Source organism: Brienomyrus brachyistius, unplaced genomic scaffold (genome assembly GCF_023856365.1).
Source record: "Brienomyrus brachyistius isolate T26 unplaced genomic scaffold, BBRACH_0.4 scaffold398, whole genome shotgun sequence".
Taxonomy (NCBI): domain Eukaryota; kingdom Metazoa; phylum Chordata; class Actinopteri; order Osteoglossiformes; family Mormyridae; genus Brienomyrus; species Brienomyrus brachyistius.
The window spans coordinates 115,657-121,724 of record NW_026042673.1 but is presented as its reverse complement, the minus strand read 5'-3'; positions in this window follow the sequence as shown (position 1 = coordinate 121,724).

Genomic DNA, 6,068 nt, shown 5'->3' with positions numbered 1-6,068 from the left:
GCCCGGCTCGTCCGCTCCTCGTGTGTGCCACGCCCCCTAATTACCCACGTGTGATTTCCTGATCCTGCCCAGTCGTGTCTTGTTTCCTGCTGCCTTGTTCTGTGTATTTAAGTCCTGGTCTCCCCAGTTTGCTTTGTCTGTCATTAATGTCTGATGTTCGTAAGCGTGAGCTGTTTCCCGGTCCCTGTCCTCGTATTAAACTCCCGTTTGCCCCGTATTCCTGCTTCCTGCTTGCCTGCTTGCCCGCACGATCGCCGCTTCACCCGTACCCGATCGTGACAGAATGACAGACCACAAAAGGAAAGGCCCCCGGAGAAGGAGGAGAGGACCGGAGGAGACGATCCGCCTGGGAGCCTGTTCGCTCTCCCGGCTATGGATCACTTCGGAGGAGAATGAGAGGGAAGTACCCGCTCTACCTCCAGCCCGGAAGCTGACCACACACTACCCCGATCCCGTGTGGAAGTACTGGCTCTCCAGTGAGGATGAGGACGAGGAGCCCTTCCTCTACCCTTACCCGGAGCCGATCCTTTCACCGCCTGTTTCTCAGGACATCGCACCACCTCTCGCCGCCGCTGGGCGCCGGAGAAGGAGGAGGAGACCGGCGATTGCCTGTCCCGAGGAGCTCCCTCCGTTAACGCCCACGGACACACAGCTCTCTCCCCCTGCAGTAACCACCCCGGAGGCGCTGCCCGCGCCTCACTTAGGGAAGCCGGTGAACTGCGCCTCCCAGTTCTTTGCCCTCCAGGGGTTGTTCTGGAGGATCTGGGGGGAACTGGTCCCTCCAGTAAGTCCGGAGGTAGCGGGGCTAGCGGAGCGACTCCAGAGGAGCTTTGCAGCATTTACTCCCGCTTCCGACCCCGAGGAGCTGGTGAGTATGGCAGAGGACGTGCGGCAGCTCTTACTGCTCCAGAGGGCTGCAGTCCCCGCTCCCGTGCAGCCGCCATTGGCGGCGGACCCCGCTCCCGTGCAGCCGCCATTGGCGGCGGACCCCGCTCCCGTGCAGCCGCCATTGCCGGCGGACCCCGCTCCCGTGCAGCCGCCATTGCCGGCGGACCCCGCTCCCGTGCAGCCGCCGCCGCCTGCGCAGCCGCCTTCGCTGCCCCCACTGCAGCCACCTGCAGCTCCAGGGCAGGCGCCCCCACTGCAGCCACCTGCAGCTTCAGGGCAGGCGCCCCCACTGCAGCCACCTGCAGCTCCAGGGCAGGCGCCCCCACTGCAGCCACCTGCAGCTCCAGGGCAGGCGCCCCCACTGCAGCCAGCTCCTGTTCCTGACCGCGTTCCTGTTCCTGACCGCGTTCCAGTTCCTGACCGCGCTCCAGTTCCTGCAGAGGCGCCCCCTCTGCAGCCGCCTGCTGCAGCTCCCGGGCAGGCGCCCCCTCTGCAGCCGCCTGCTGCAGCTCCCGGGCAGGCGCCCCCTCTGCAGCCGCCTGCTGCAGCTCCCGGGCAGGCGCCCCCTCTGCAGCCGCCTGCTGCAGCTCCCGGGCAGGCGCCCCCTCTGCAGCCAGCTCCTGTTCCTGACCGCGCTCCAGTTCCTGACCGCGCTCCAGTTCCTGCAGAGGCGCCCCCTCTGCAGCCGCCTGCTGCAGCTCCCGGGCCGGCGCCCCCACTGCAGCCACCTCCAGTTCCTGACCGTGCTGCAGCTCCCGGGCAGGCGCCCCCACTGCAGCCACCTCCAGTTCCTGACCGCGCTCCAGTTCCTGACCGCGCTCCAGTTCCTGACCGCGCTCCAGTTCCTGACCGCGCTCCAGTTCCTGCAGAGGCGCCCCCTCTGCAGCCGCCTGCTGCAGCTCCAGGGCAGGCGCCCCCTCTGCAGCCGCCTGCTGCAGCTCCAGGGCAGGCGCCCCCACTGCAGCCGCCTGCTGCAGCTCCAGGGCAGGCGCCCCCTGACCGCGCTCCAAGTCCTGACCGCGCTCCAGCGGCTCCCGGGCCAGCTGACCGCGCTCCAGTCCCTGACCGCGCTCCAGTCCCTGACCGCGCTCCAGAGGCGCCCCCTCCGCCTGCAGCAGCTCCAGCTCCTGTCCCTTCTCCTCCAGTGACTTTGTCTCTCTCACCCCGGCGAATTCGACCCCGACCTGGGGTCTGTGTCCCGTAAAGGGAGGGGACACAGACGCAGGGCTGGGGTCCCGCCCGCCCTGCCCCCTGGCTCGCCCTGCCTCGCCTGCGCTGGGGCTCGGTTGGCGCCTGCGGGTCCCTCTCCGGTGCCTCGTCGCCCTGCCTCGCTCCCCTCTCCGGGTCCTGGTCGGTCGCCTGCGGGGCCCCTACCTCCGGCCCTCCCCCGGACATCGCCGCCTGCTGCGGCTCCCCCCTCCTCCGTGCCTTCGCCCTGGCCCCTTCCAGCTCCCTCGTCCCCTTCCCTGGTGCTCCCTCCTGCTCCCTCCCTGGCCCCTCCGCGGGTCCCTCGCCCTGTCTCCTCTGCCCCTTCTCGGTCCCCTCCGGCTCCGGCCTCCCGGCCGCCTGCGGCCCCTCCGGCTGCCGCCCGTCGCCCGCTGGGGCTCCCACGGGCTCCCCTTTGTTCCCCCGCCTTCTCTCCCTTCTCTCCTGCCCTGGTCCCTCCTTTGTTTGCTCCTCCTCCTGTCTTTCCTCCTTTCTCCATTCCTGGTTTCCCGTCGTTCCCTCCCGTCACTCCCGCTCCTTGTGTTCCGCCTGTTCCCTCTGTTTCTCCCTTCCTGATCTGTCTGTCTGCCTTCCCATCCCTTTGTCAGCTCTTGTCGCACGTCTTGTCCCTGGCTTTGTTTTGTGCTTCGGTCCTGTTTCCCGTCGTGCGTAAATTCTGTTCTTGTTTTCCAGGTCCTGTTCTGCCTCGTCCCGTCCGTCGCCCCCTTCCTTGGCGCGCCCGGTGTAGCGCGCCTTTGGGGGGGGGTTCTGTCATGCCCGGCTCGTCCGCTCCTCGTGTGTGCCACGCCCCCTAATTACCCACGTGTGATTTCCTGATCCTGCCCAGTCGTGTCTTGTTTCCTGCTGCCTTGTTCTGTGTATTTAAGTCCTGGTCTCCCCAGTTTGCTTTGTCTGTCATTAATGTCTGATGTTCGTAAGCGTGAGCTGTTTCCCGGTCCCTGTCCTCGTATTAAACTCCCGTTTGCCCCGTATTCCTGCTTCCTGCTTGCCTGCTTGCCCGCACGATCGCCGCTTCACCCGTACCCGATCGTGACAATAACTGCCAGCAGAAAAGGAGAAATCTCATGCAGAAGTTTGCGCAGGAGAATCGGTTGGCAGGCAGGATATCTGCTGGTAAATCATAGGATAAGAATAGGATAGTTCAGAATATTATTTTTAAATTATGCTTTTCTTTTTTCACATCTAACTGAATCAGGGACGGATTACAAACCGGGTTAGCGGGGCCGCTGCCCAGGGGCCCTTGGGGTGCAGGGGGCCCGTGGGCCCCAAGCCCAAAACAATTTGCAACGCTTATCAGCAATGTATTTTCGTTTGTCTATTTTAGAGGGCCTACATTCTTTGATCCTCTGCCTACAAGGTCCCCTGACCCTATAGGGAGGGTGTTTGGCTGCCAAGGGCCCTTGACTTGTGGTGGTTGTGGTGGTGGTGCAGGTGGTGGTGGTGGGGGGGGGGCCTCGCGAACGTTTTACCCAGGGGCCCACACAACCCATAATCCGTCCCTGAACTGAATAGTGTTAACACGTAGATTTTAGCAGTATTTAGAAGACCGACTCTTGGTGTTTGAAAAGAAGCATCAGCCCAGTTATATTTTCTTTGATGAGCCTAGAGATATCTCAAGATTAAATTAAAATGATTGCACATTTATGGTATCATAGGAAAATTGGGTTATAAATCACTTTCCTATTCTACATGTGATTCTGTGTATTGACATTGTTGATCTGCATCTAATCTACTGTAATTAATGTAATTACAGGTGATGCAATATCCCAGCAGTCTGATAATCACCTGCACAATGAGGCAAAAGGCTTGGATTTTATATCCTTCATTCCTTCAGCACCATCCAAAGTTGATGTCTTTTTACATCAAAAAGTTAGTGGGCCTTATCCTGACCTCTGGATGTTCTGCAAGAACTTGCTGCTGCTGTCCTATGGGCAAGCCGAAGTGGAACGAATAGAGGTGGAGACCTGCAACTTATCAGAGGAAACAGTTGTTGCACAGAGGCTTATATGCGACCATGTCAGAGTGTGTGGGGGAGCAACCAAAGCGCCTCTGACCAAAGGTGAAAGATGAGCGAAAAGCAAAAAAGAAAACTTGAGGAACTCAAGAGGAAGAGAGTCTCACTGGAAAGTGTATGTGAGAGTTTACAAAAGGATGCTGAGCACATGGCAGAGGAAGCAGAGAGTGCTGCTGGAACCAAAAGGGCAACATTACTTACCAAGTCCAATACTCTGAGCCGACGAGCGAAGGAGGAGAAAGAGCAGTTGGTGGTCTTAAATGCAGATACTGAAGAATAGGCTACTGAACTGTGACTCCTAACACATCAAGAGTGAATCGGTGGAAACAAAAATATTTAGGTTCTTTGCATTTTTGGAGTATTTTACTTTCTGTGCCTGTTTGTACATTGTTCACAGCCATAATACTTTATAATTACAAGGTAGTTTTATGTTAGAGCTCTTGCTCCAATAAATATGTGCCTTGTAATTAACTAAATTCTAGGCTATTCAGTTTTTTTTGCCCTCGTGATGGTCGTGGGTTGTGAAAAAAGCCTTCTTCTTAGGGGTACCGCTGGGGCCAGCCGGGCGTATGTCGTGGCTTCAGTGAGTACTTATGTTTGTCATGCTGCCTGTGTACTTTATAGCGGCACAACATATTTCTGCAAATTGCATGCGTCAAATTGTCTGTCTCTCTTAAAAAATATGAAGTGTCACCAAAATTTTAAACGGGGAATCAATCTCAATGAAAAATATTCGTCAAGTAACGTTTCTAAAATAATATAGACATACTAATAATTATATATTAATAAATCGGATGAACGATGCATCCCAAATTGTATCCGCTGCGCACTTCTTAATCAGGGCAATCGCATCGTGGAGGTTTCTGCAGACGCCCAAAAAGACTTACTTAAGAAAACTGTTGCATGATAATTTGTACCATTTTCAAGGGTGGGGGGCGTGCAGTAGATGCCCCCTTTATTTTTGTGCTTCTGCCGTTCAAACCGAGCAGCACTGAGTTTGTCATGGCACCTGACGCCAAATCTACTGCTTAGCTGCTACAGACAGAACTATCTTCAAATCACCACTAGGGGGTGTCAATGCTGCAGCTTCGTTCTATGGTTGATCTTTTTCAAAGACAGTTTTTTTTCTCTCTCTCCACATAATCAACTTAACTGATTAGCGTGCTTTCATAGTAATGGTTTTTAATCCGTGTTAATCTTCTGAACAATGACTAGTAAAGGTTCTATGAGGTTGTCCTACTTACTATGGATTTTAAGTTTTTTATCAAGGTGTTAAAACGTACCACAGTTGCCAGTCCTGTGTTTTATGTCTAGCAATTTGTACAGTTTCTTCAGTATAAACACATGCCATGATCTGTGAGAATCTCCTCCAGAACTCTGCATTTCCTCAAGATCTTTTTGTAATATTGCATCATGGCACTGCTCAGAACAACACAGATGGTGCATAACAACACAAGGGAGTACAAGACAACATGGTGCAGAAACAGTGCGATACAAAGCAGGACAAAACTGGATGATACGTGGTCAGTGGTGGATAAAGTGCAGGAACAGCTGTACAGTGCAGCTGCCGTGGAAATGACTATTACAGGGGATGCAAAAGCTGCAGGTTTGAATTGTTTGGCGAATGAAGCTGTTCATGAATCTGCTAGTCAGTGTTTGTGGATGGTGGTCAGAGTCCTGGATTATAGACTGAACCTTGTTACTGTGGCAGTTAAAGTACAGCTGGTCAATGGAGGGCAGTTCAGTGCGAATGATGTTCTTAACAGACTTCGCAATGTACTGCCTTCCTGTCATGTGGCTCCACCATACCATAGTACTACTGTAAGAACTAGGGATGTAACGATACATTCAACTCACCATTTGATACGATTCACGATTCTGAGTTCAATTTTCTCATTTTTTGCAGAATGAGCTGCAGACAAATATATTCAAAAATATT